The sequence below is a fragment of the Phoenix dactylifera genome, chromosome 9 (assembly GCF_051530095.1).
Source record: "Phoenix dactylifera cultivar Ajwa chromosome 9, Ajwa_hap1_PhDact_Kaust_v1.1, whole genome shotgun sequence".
Lineage (NCBI taxonomy): Eukaryota > Viridiplantae > Streptophyta > Magnoliopsida > Arecales > Arecaceae > Phoenix > Phoenix dactylifera.
Genome location: NC_143198.1, coordinates 6,264,433 through 6,276,003, shown reverse-complemented (window position 1 = coordinate 6,276,003; position 11,571 = coordinate 6,264,433). Strand labels below are relative to the sequence as shown.

Sequence of the window (11,571 nt, the reverse complement as noted above, 5' to 3'; positions counted from 1 at the left end):
GAGATTATTGGATGTGTTAACTTAAACTCAAGTCTAGGATCCTGATCTAACCAGAAATTTTTGTCATTGTAAAATACAATATTGAGTAGAGATTTCGATTTTGAGATACTTATGTGAGTTATTATGTGTAGCATTGATCTGGATAGAGTTAATTCCTACTCATAGTGATATTAGCTCAACAGTTCTAACCCATTGAGTTTGAAGTAAATTCTATTGGAAGGAAAATCAATGTAGATTTTCTAATTAAATTGTAAAGGAAATACAAGAATTACTCCCTTTAAATTAAGCCTAGATATTTTGGATTCTAAGAAGGTTGTGGAGATCACGTAGTGACCTTAAACTTGACTAAAGGATTGGGGGTTAGTTATGGTTAGTATACTCTGCATAAATTGAGGACAGAGAGATCAGGAGGTTCTGCTCAATTAAAGTGCTAAAATTTGGATTTTTCTTAGTCTCGGTGCAAAGTGATGCTTTGGTTAGAAATCATTTTGTGACTTTAGAGATTTTGATGAGATAGATCAGAGTGCGCAGCGGAAGTGTAGTGGTTTGAGTTAATTTGAAATCGATTAGAAAAAGAAAAATATTTAATAATAATACCTTGATCTGAAAGGTATTATTATGGAAGACTTGAGTTAGTTTTTTTAGTAGAGGGGAATGTCGTTGATTCTTTGCCTACTGGAAGTAGTTGTGGGCTCTCCTATTTTTGATAATTCTAAGAAGAATTTTGGGGCATCTCAAATTTAGCGTTAACGGATTGATAGCTCTGTGATTAAGCTTGGGCCTGGAATCCTAGGATAAAGGTTGATCATTTAATCACAGGCAAAGTTAAGAAAAGAAAAATGATTATAGAATATTAAGAGCATTTGATACTAAAGATTTCTCCTATTTATGTTAAGCCAATTATGATCTCTGTGTAGAATCAAGAGAAATTAATTTCTTGGGATATAATTATGACATTTTAATCTAAGGTTGGAAGTTTGGAATTCTTTTGAAGGAGATCAAAAGAACTTACTATGTGTGGTAAATAGAAATAATCAAGTTTTGAGATGCTGTGATTTTTGTATGTCAAAATCTTGTGAGTAGGTACTCCGAAAGGGAGACTACTTGAGATCTCAGGGATGATATAACGGATGCATTTTTTTAAAAAAAGTTTGAGGCTTCAAGTAAGTCAATTTCGAGGACGAAATTTTTTTAAGGGGGAGAGTATGTAATACCCCAGAAAAGCAACAAAAAAAAAAAAAAAAACGAGGGCGGATGGGCTGGCCCGAAAAGACCGGGCCCATCCCCCTTAAAACGATCGTGCCTAGGGCACGATCGTGGAAGAGAGGGGGAAGACGGGAGGGAGACGGCGGCGGCGTTAGAGGGGATCGCCGGAGGGAGCCGAGTCGCCGGGGGGAGTTTGAGCACCGGGAAGGTAGCGGATCTCGTGAGCCGGCCGGTCAAGGAGGAGGATCCCCACCAAACGCACGAAGAGGCCTCGGATCCGTGGGTTTACTCATGGATTTCTCCACCGAATCCTCGCCGGAAGGGCCGTCGGAGCATCCCGCCGGACCGAGGTAAGCCCTTGTGCTTCATTGCTTGATTTTTGGGTCGTGTGAGTGGGATTTTGGCCGACGGATCGTCGGGAAAGAGTCCGAAACAGGGTACCCCTGTTTCGGCCTCCCTCTTCTGAATGTTGGCCGCCGCCGGTCGCCGGTTGGCTGGGATCCATGGCATTGGGGGTTGATCGAGTTGTGTAAGGGTGGAGATGAGTTCCTAGGGCCTTGTTGGGGATCGGGATGGGTGGACCGAGGGCTTCCCGCATGGTTCCATCCCATCTCCTTTCTCCCTTCCGCGTTGGTTGGCCACCGGCGGTGACGATGGCGGCTGGCCACAGGCGGCGGCGGCGGTGGTCGTGGACCCTTGTGGCTGCCGTCGGGTGGGGGGAGCCGAACCACCATTTCGGTGGTCTTCGGTTGATGATGGAAGAAAAAGGGGTAGGGGACAGTGTCGGTTTTTGGGGGAAGAAGAAGAAGGAGAAGAAACTTCTTCTTCTCTCCCTCTCTTGGTCGGCCACCATCGCCGGCGACTGCAACAGTGGCGGCCGGCGATGGTTCGGCCAGTGGTGGTGGAGTTGTCGGTTTAGGGAAGGAAAAAGGCACAGCCACCATGGCTATTACCTTTGGACCAAAAAGATTTGAGGTTGGGAGATGTATTCCCAACCATGAAGAGAGAGGAATCATCCATTCTTTTGGTCTCTTCAACGGGACCGATCATCGTCGCGGCGTGGCTGCAGCCACAGCTGGCGACGACGTAGGCTGGTGGTACGGAGTGGGAGTCGGGCCACCCCGACTGCCCTAGATCTGGAGGGATTGAGATGTTTGGGGACCTGGTGATGGACCCCATAGTAGATGTGAATTATGGTTTAGAATATTTAAATATTAAATAATTTAGTTGTGATTTATAATTGATGTTGTAGAGGAAGAGTCGGCGGTGTCAGGAGATTTTGATCAGGGGACTCAGCACCCCAGCGCGTAGGTTGTGATTCGGACCGTGGTTGAGTCAGTCTATAATTTCTGTAAGAATCCCTACATCTGAGCACTTCTATGCATATATTGATTTATCGTTGGATTTATTTACGGTTTTGATGTTATTGCTTGTGAGTTGATATGATACATATGAGACGAATTTTTATCAACATATTTTCATTATTATGTTGTTATTGTTTATGAGTTGATGCGGCACCTATGAGGCGTGCATGTTGTTTATAATGAAAATATTGAGATAAATTCATTTGGGAAGAAATAACATATTTTTTTGAAAATTTATGAAAATATGTGATGTGATGGGAATGTGATTGAACATGTAAAACTAGACATGTAATATGGGTTGGACTAACCTTGTCATGAGATAGCCTCTACGAGCTTATGCGTAGGATAGCGACCACGAGCTGATGCGTGGGATAGCCTCCACGGGCTTACGCGTGGGATAGCCTCCACGAGCTTACGCGTGGGATAGCCTCCACGGGCTTACGCGTGGGATAGCCTCTACGAGCTTATGCGTAGGATAGCCTCCACGGGCTTACGCGTGGGATAGCTGCCACGAGCTTATGCGTGGGATTTGTGCAGTCTTGGACTGGGACATGACCTTGGTTAGTCCAACGCCAGAAATGAAAAGTTTGAAAACTTTGGAATTTGAGTAATACGGGAATGGATCACATAATGTGAAAAAGGATTTGTGTATATGTACTGATTACATATATTTGTTGTTTGTTGAGCTTTTGAAATGATGAAATGATATATATATTTTGATACTTGATTATTTTATGATTTTGTTGTGTGTGGCTGTTGGGATTCTTACTGGGCTGGAAAAGCTCATACTACACTTTCATTTTTTTTCAGAGGCACTGGATTCGTAGAATCTGTCGGATGGGACAAGAAGTGAGCTCGATCTGGAGTCAGACTGCTAGATAGTTAGAAGTCAATTTATCTTTTATTTATGGACATTTGAAATTATGTAATAAATCAGTACATTGTAGCTGGATTAGATTGAATTACATCAATCTTTGATTTTGGCATTTATGGAATTATTGGAATTATTGGAATTGTTGTTTATCTTAGGCCTTGCATGATCTTTAGGGCATTGCTCTAGGGCTCATGCGGCCGGTCGCATGCCGGACCCGGGTGACGGGTTCGGGGGCGTGACAATTGGAAGCACAGAAAAAAGAAGAAAATAAATCATTGGAGTTCCACAACAATCAATGACATATTTACTAAAGTTGTGAGGATCTATTAATTCAACCCAAAAAAAGGATAAAAAGTGACTTTTTATGAAATTAGTATGAAATTAGAAAATAATATTTTGAGAAACTCAAGAAAACCGAAGAATTTCACAAGTAGTCAGATAATTTTATTACTAGGCAAAACACAACAAAGAAAGGATTATCAGTCTGTACTAGGAGGAATGTGCCAGGGGCGGCCAATGTCAGCACTACGCATGGGGTCAATGCTAAGAACCAAGCAAATCTTTTGGCCCCACTTTACGCCAACCCATACCAAACACAACCCAGTACCATCTTAGTACCAACAGATGCCAAGCGAAAAAGATTCAAGAAATATTGCTACTGTTTTCACCATTTCATAACCTTGAAGAGGGAGGGTTGTTGGCGATGAACAACATGCTATGACTCTAACAACTAAAAAGATGCAAATAAACCTTGAAACTACATCCCACTTAAATTTAGAATAATTTAAAATTCGAATTCCATCAAAAAATATGATCAGCTTTCCAATTAAAGAACAAAAAATTCTAATTCTTGGGGATGTGTCATGATAGCATCTTTTAATTGCTATAGAGTTTCCCAAATATAAAGCTATTAAATTTCACTAAATTCAAACATTGTCAAGACCAAATCAGCTGGCAGGATATTTTGTATCCAATCATGGCCGCTCGATCGCTCAATCATGGCCATCACGCAATACATGGATTGGAGAGGGTTGGGTTCGAACTCTTTGGAGACATGGAAATGAGTTTCAGCACCCTGGCCGGACTTGAACGCCACTCAAAACCTGAAATTTTTTGCATCCATCTTAATTTCTACTTTAGATTTTTCACTTTAGATTTGTTTGGATGCCTTGTAAAATACTAACGGGATACTTCCAAGAAGTACCGAGCGGGAATTGTTGAGGTGATATAATCTCATGGACGTGCAGCTGTAGAAGATCGACGCATGCTGGCGATCAGCCTAATCCTAAAAACACTGATAGTAGCCGCATGAAAGGTGACTTACCTTATTTCTGAAAGTAGAGATAATTGAACCTTCAGCTCCTCTGATCTTTTAGATTTTTCTACCATTTTGGATTTGCTTCTTGTTGAGATTATTAACAGGACCTTGAAACCTGATAAGAGTATTCATGCAAGATTGCGTGGGCAGCCCTCTTTTTTCTTGAATGTCACATTCAGCCTCGTGGCGTGAAAGTCAGTGGACTCTGCGCGGCCGCGTGTGACCCTGAGTGGGATATTTTAGTTGGAATTGTAGCTGCTCCTTTGGCGAATCGTTGGTTGGACGAGGTCAAGCTCCTACCAAAGCCTCTGTCGCCACGTCAATAGAAAAAAGAAATTGTTACAGACGAACTAATAAATAATTCGGCGTAAGGTTTGATTTTTTACTTGGGCTATGATATCGTGCTCCATATAGAAGCAGTTATACAAGCGAATCAAGTAATGTCTTTGATCATAATAAAAAAGGAACTCATTCTCTCTTTTCTTGTGGGGAAAAAAGAAGAGAAGAAGAAAAGGAGGTGGGGCCAAATCGAGCCTTCCTCCGGGCTTCCTATGTCATTTTACGATGAACTCGGCATGACTCGTCTTCAGAGCATTCAAAAGCCTTGACGACAATCATTCACTATCATAAGTCAGTAAGAACAAACAAAAATAGCGAAGAAACAGCAGCATAAACAGAAATAACGCAGTCATCAAATTATTACCACCAGTCAGTAAGAACAATACAAGGCTGCCAATTTCTTATATACATGAGCATCAGATTTAGTGGTTCCATTTTCATTCAAAAAATAATGGACCTTAAAATCATTACAGCCATGTTTGATCTCTTTGAGAAATCGAAAATAATGTACTCCGCCATTTTCTTAGCCTTCCCGTAGGGGTTAATAGGAAACTGCATATGTGCACAGAAAACTCAGTTCAAAGAACCTATAATTTTACAGCTCAATCTTTCAAATACATGGTCTAGCTCATAGCAATTTCGATTATTATTGTTTGATAATTGGAAATAACATAAAGAAAGGAGATACTACGATTTTGCTTTCTTTCTAGAGAAGCTAGATGACTTTTTTAAGTCGATGAAAAGAAAAACTCCAACAAGTAATCAGCCTGGCCAAATATTCAAATTGTTTCCTGCACAACCCGAGGGGTTTCTTCTGTGATAGACATCTTTAGAGGCTCTCCTAGTTTAGGGTTTAGGGTTTAGAATTTAATGTTCAAGGTTTATAGTTTAGGGTTTAGGGTTTTAACACCATGGGCTGCATGCCATGGCTGCGAGCACATGGTTTAGGATTTAAGTTGCACATGTACTAGAGGAAATTAGGGTTTTAACACCATGGGCTGCCATGGCTGCTAGCACAATCAAAGCATTCAATGTTATATCGATCGTGATGGTACCTGTCAAAAAATGGAATAACTTCCAGTTTGTAGATTTAACCACAATAAACAAAATCAGTAGCAGTATCTCATAACACTAAAGTTAGCAAATTTAAATGAATAATCAAATCACTAGGGGGACGATGACTGGTGAAATCATGATGCGAGTCCTGAATGCAGCAATAACTTTAATATAAAGTCCAATATTAAAGACTAGGACCCACAACACATGGAGAATAGGGTGACTGAAAAAAGGGTAAGCAATTCAAGAGCTTCTGATGCCACGCAACAATAAAAAACGGTCATCACATGTTTCAAAAAACTAATGATATTCTACAAAGTACAAACCATGTCAAGATTATTGAAAAAAAAAAAGAAGGCTGACAAGCATCTAAAAAAATGTTTTAATTGATCTTAGAAAATAGTCCTAGTATATGCAATTTACAACTAAAGATCCTTCAAGCTGTTCAAGCAACAGCAATAGAAGGAATCATGGAGCTTCATTTATGGCTCAATCAAATGTACCTTCCTGCAAATTATATGGATTAAATGAACCAAAGAAACGATCTCCCAGTTGTTAACCTTACGGTGTCAAACAAATTTCTTCAGGAATATAACATAGCATACCTAAGGGGTTCTAGTGTGCTTTCGCCCGCATAAGCAGCAGCTGCAAAGCGCATAACAGCATCAAATGCATTGTCTGCAAATATTTGATTAACCTGGACAATGATTAAAGAATCAAACTCAAGTCCATTTCCACATGCAATTAGTTTATATATGGAAAATGGATAATTAAAAGGCATGTATAGTATACACCTTTTGCATCTCCTAAATCAGCATATATAAATTGAAGTCTTCCAGGCTCTGGGAATTGATCCTGGAGAACTCTAATGGCCCCAATATTTCCCATAGAAAGATTAATCCTGTTGAAAATGAATAAGCAAGATTAGTGATTTATAGGATAAGAGATTACCTAAGCTTTGATGTAAATCACCACTAGAGCACAATAAAATAGAAAGATTGATTGCATATGCTAATGACTGAGAATTACCGCTATAGTCACTTGATACGAGGATTTTAATAGTAGAAGTCCAGCATGAGTTCCTAAATAGCCAGCACCTCCTGTTAGACATGCAGCACCCCAGGTTCGTGGATCGTACCTATGATCTTTCTCTCTCTCAACATTAATAAGAAAGAAAGATTGATTGCATAGGATGTAGCATGTTATACCTACATCCTATGATCATTTTCTCTCTCAACACAAGTATATCTGAGATTTACTTGATCATACCTATATGCTTGGAGCTAAGGAAGTTGCTATTCCCTTGCCTACAACCGGTTCTCTTGCTCTTCATGATGGTTGTCCTCATATTGAAGCTTCGGAATATAAACGAGTTGTTGGTGCTCTTCAATGTTTATCTCTCACTCAGCGTGATATTGCATTTGCAGTCAACAAACTATCTCAATTCATGCATCAGCCCTTGGAAACTCATTGGAGTGCCATCAAATGTATACTTCGATATCTCAAGGGAACTATTTATCATGGCCTATAGCTCAACCATTGTTCTTTTCCCTCCCTTCATGCCTACTCTGACTTCGATTGGGTAGATAACAAAGATGATCAACATCCACTACGGCTTATATTGTGTACTTTGTGAATAATCCTATCTCTTGGTGTTGCTGCCACAACCTCAAAATTAGCCTAGGTCCAATCTTTTCTACGTGAATTGAGTGTCTATTCCCACTTCCCCGATAATTTATTATGATAATATTGGTGCCGCATATGTATATGCTATTCCCGTATTTAACTCCAAAATGAAATATATTGCTATAGATTACCATTTTGTGTGGAACAAAGTTTCCAAATGGCTTTTAAAAGTCTCTCGTGTATCTACTCGAGACTTGTTTGCAGATATACTTGCTAAACCTCTATCACGGGAATGGTTCAACTTTCTAATTCATTAAGATAGATGGCTCTGATGAATCCCCCATCTTGCAAGGGTGTGCTGGCAAGAATCATTCCTTACTATTGCAGCCCAAGAATTATGAAGCATCATGTTGAATAAGATATTCTTTTATATTATGCAACAATTCAAAAACATTCGTTGTTGGCAAGAATTAAGCTGCCCAAGAATCTTTGAGAACCAAGATGACTAAGGGATCTTGCATATAATGCAACAATTCAAAACCATTCCATATGGCAATATCCCATTTCTAACGGGAAGAATAGTGAATATTGTAATTCATCAGGGGACCATGCCCGCATTAAAAACAGAATCTTGTTCAATTAACTGGAATCATAATATTTAATTATCCAATTAACTGCTCATGCCACACGAGCATCCAATCCTCCAAGCTTTTCCTAATTTCTCATTCTTCGTTCCTATGACAATAGGAAGGAGTACCACCCCTACATCGTTACCGGGTGACCTTACCCGTATTAGCATGAACGAAATCTTAAGAGATTACACCACTTTGAAAGCACACCCACAAACTCTGGCACTCTTGTTTGCAAACAGACGGCATGGCTACTAAGATAACACTCAAGTAATACAGAGGACGAAGTATGGGGATCCGGCTGATCCGACTATCTTCCGCTCCCATCAAGGCTACTCCTTCATCTGGAGAGAGATCTACACCCGCACTCCGATGGTCATCCTGGCGATCAGATGAGAGATCGAAGACGGACAGGCCATCGACGTCCTGGAGAACATGTGATTTTTCGAGGTGCCACTGCAGAGTTGGCCCACCCTGATCAACCACAACTGGCTGGAGGGACGCAGAGTCTGGATCTATTCATTTCGGGGGAGCAAAAGTGGGATGAGGACCTCGTCAGATGGATGTCCGGAGAGCAGCTAACTGAGTGGGTCCTGTCACTGTCGATTCCTGCAAGAGAGGCAATGGACAGGAGAGTCTAGAGTATGACTGGAGGTTTGTGGTGAGAGCCCGGGACCTGTCTGGGATGGTCGGGAGGACTTCGGCTCGACCAATTGACAAAAACTGGATCTGGAGAATGTACATCTATCTCCGTATGGCCCTATTCATCTAGAAGATGGTATGGGGATGCTTACCTACCAAAGGTGTGCTGGCTCAGCGGGGAGTGAGAATCCCCTCGGTTTGTGCAGTTTGCCTGAAGGCGGAGGAGTTTATCTTCCATGTTCTCATTGAGTGTCCGCGAGCCGCTCAGATTTGGAGGTACGCCCCAGCCTCCCCTGACCTGCTGCAGGGGTGGACGTCGATCGAGAACTTCCTATGCTTTCTAGAGGCTTCTTCGCGGGGGCAGGGGCGGCCCAATGCATTTGGGGGCCTTAGGCGAATTCACTTAGAGAGGCCTTTTAAATAATAATAATAATAATAATAATAATAATAATAATAATAATAATAAATTTTTAATAAGTATAAAATACTTTAAAATTTTATTTAAAAATAATCCGTCTAGCTTTTTTTAGATACAAAATTATTAATCAAACTTTTGTACTTAAGATTAAGCTCATCAAGAAAGAGAATTTCATAAAGAAAACCAACTAAAAGATTAAGCTATCATAGGTGACATTTGCACCAAATATAGCCAATAATTCAGGTACCATACTATAGATGACATTTACTGACTGGAAATTCATAAATTTAGTTGCGGGTAGACTAATATGCACAAAGACATAAGAATTAAGCATTCCAACTAGACCCAACGTGAGACCAAACCATAAGGTCCATGACTCATCTCCAACAGACTGTTCCCAACTATCACTCCAAACCAGAGATGACAAATTAATCTAGGGATAAAGGCCAATCACAAGTCAAAAATTCAGAAGAAGTGGAGGGCCAGGGCCTTAGGGCTTTGAGGGAATTGGCCCAACTGGGGAAGAACCGAAGAAGGCCTCTGGTCCAAAACCAGAAGGAGAAGGGGGCGGGCCTTAGGGCTTACCAGCTGTCTCCTGTGGCTGTGGTCCGATCGACCGGGAGGCGGGAGGCGGGAGCCGGGAGGTGGCCGCCGTCAAGGTTTAGAACCGGAACTTCAGATTCAGAAGCCAGAAGGATTAGAGCAGAGGAGTCGAGGAGAGGAGGACTTGATCTATTAATCAATCGGCTTCTCTTCAAAGTCCGAAGGCGAAGGATCGAAGGGTGGAATGGTAGATTCGATCGCCCGTCGCCGCCGCTTGGGATGAGAAGTCGAGAAGGAAGTTGGAGTCTCGGACTCGAAGAGAAGGCTGAGAAGCCGTTAGCCTTCGAGCCGAGAAGGGAAGGGCCGAACTCCGAAAGGGGTTTGCCAGTTTGGGGAGTGGGGACTGGGGGGAGGGAACTCGAGAAGAAGCCGAGAAGGGTTCGGCAAAAAAAAAAAAGCCCTGGCAGTGGCCGAGAAGGGGGATAGAAGGGGGGAAGACTTGTCCATTGACCGTTGCTTGTCACTGACCATCTCCCTCACATGTAGCCAAGTTGTCAGTTGTCGTAACCATCTCCCTCACCTGTAGCCTGTAGGCCGTAACCTGTAGCGTGTCGGAAAGGGCAGAAGGCACTGCAAAGGCGTAGCCAGGCCTCATCGTCGCCGCCTACTGCCTACGGATGTGAAAACTGCGGTGCAGTGGTGAGATGAGCACTGGGCAACGACGTAGCGGGGCCTTCTTCGAGCCGGGGGCCTTAGGCGACCGCCTCAGTCGCCTAAGGCTCGAGCCGGCTCTGCGCGGGGGCCAGCTTGGAGGAGAGGACTTGTACTGCCTATCTGGCCTACCACTGCTGGCTAGATAGGAACGGCCGGATCTTCGAGGATGGCAGCGTGCATCCGAGAGTGTGGTGGCGGACAGAGCTCTACTGCATGCGGCGAAGGTCATTCGCACTACTGAGGCATCGCCTTTAGGGACGGCTAGGAAAATTTGGGGCTCACATTCTGCTCTTACAACGTCTAGGACCGTGCTTGTTTCCTGGGAACCCCACCCCTTGGCTTTCTCAAAGTGAACTTTGATGGTAATGTTGACGAGGAAAGGAACAGTGGAGGTGTTGGATTTGTTATCAAAGACCACGGTACCAGACTAGTGACGACCGAGAGTCAGCAGATTTTTGACATATCTGTCATCAGCACCGAGCTCAGAGCTGCATGGAAGGGCATCACCTATGCAAGGCTGATACTGGGTATGGATCGCATTCTCCTCAAGAGGAACTCAGCTACGGTAATCGAGTGGATTCGGATCGGGATGCACTGCTGGGGGAAGACCGCTGCTCCATGACATCCGCAGGATCCTGAGAGAGTGTAGCTCCTATCAGACCACGCATATCTACAGAGAAGCAAACGATGTTGCAGATTGAGTTACTTTCTTTGTGGCTCATTACTCCAGAGATTTTATCTGGGCAAACTAGGTGTCCGTGCCTTAGCCCTTGTGTGATCTTTTTTTTTTTGATTTTGTTGGCCACATTTACACCCGTCACAGGTGAGCCGCTGTTCTACTG

At 42.6% G+C, this 11,571-nt stretch overlaps 1 long non-coding RNA gene and 1 pseudogene across 1 annotated transcript; one reads left to right on the top strand and one right to left on the bottom strand.

Annotated features, from left to right (window-relative positions):
* Window positions 1-275: 275 nt before the first annotated feature.
* On the top strand, window positions 276-3,577 carry LOC120104957 (uncharacterized). Its single transcript, XR_016396371.1, has 2 exons — window positions 276-1,556; window positions 2,459-3,577. It is a non-coding gene; the product is annotated as an uncharacterized LOC120104957 (long non-coding RNA).
* A 1,965-nt stretch (window positions 3,578-5,542) lies between these two features.
* On the bottom strand, window positions 5,543-10,670 carry LOC148702419 (putative UDP-arabinose 4-epimerase 1; annotated as a pseudogene).
* Between the last annotated feature and the right edge of the window lie 901 nt (window positions 10,671-11,571).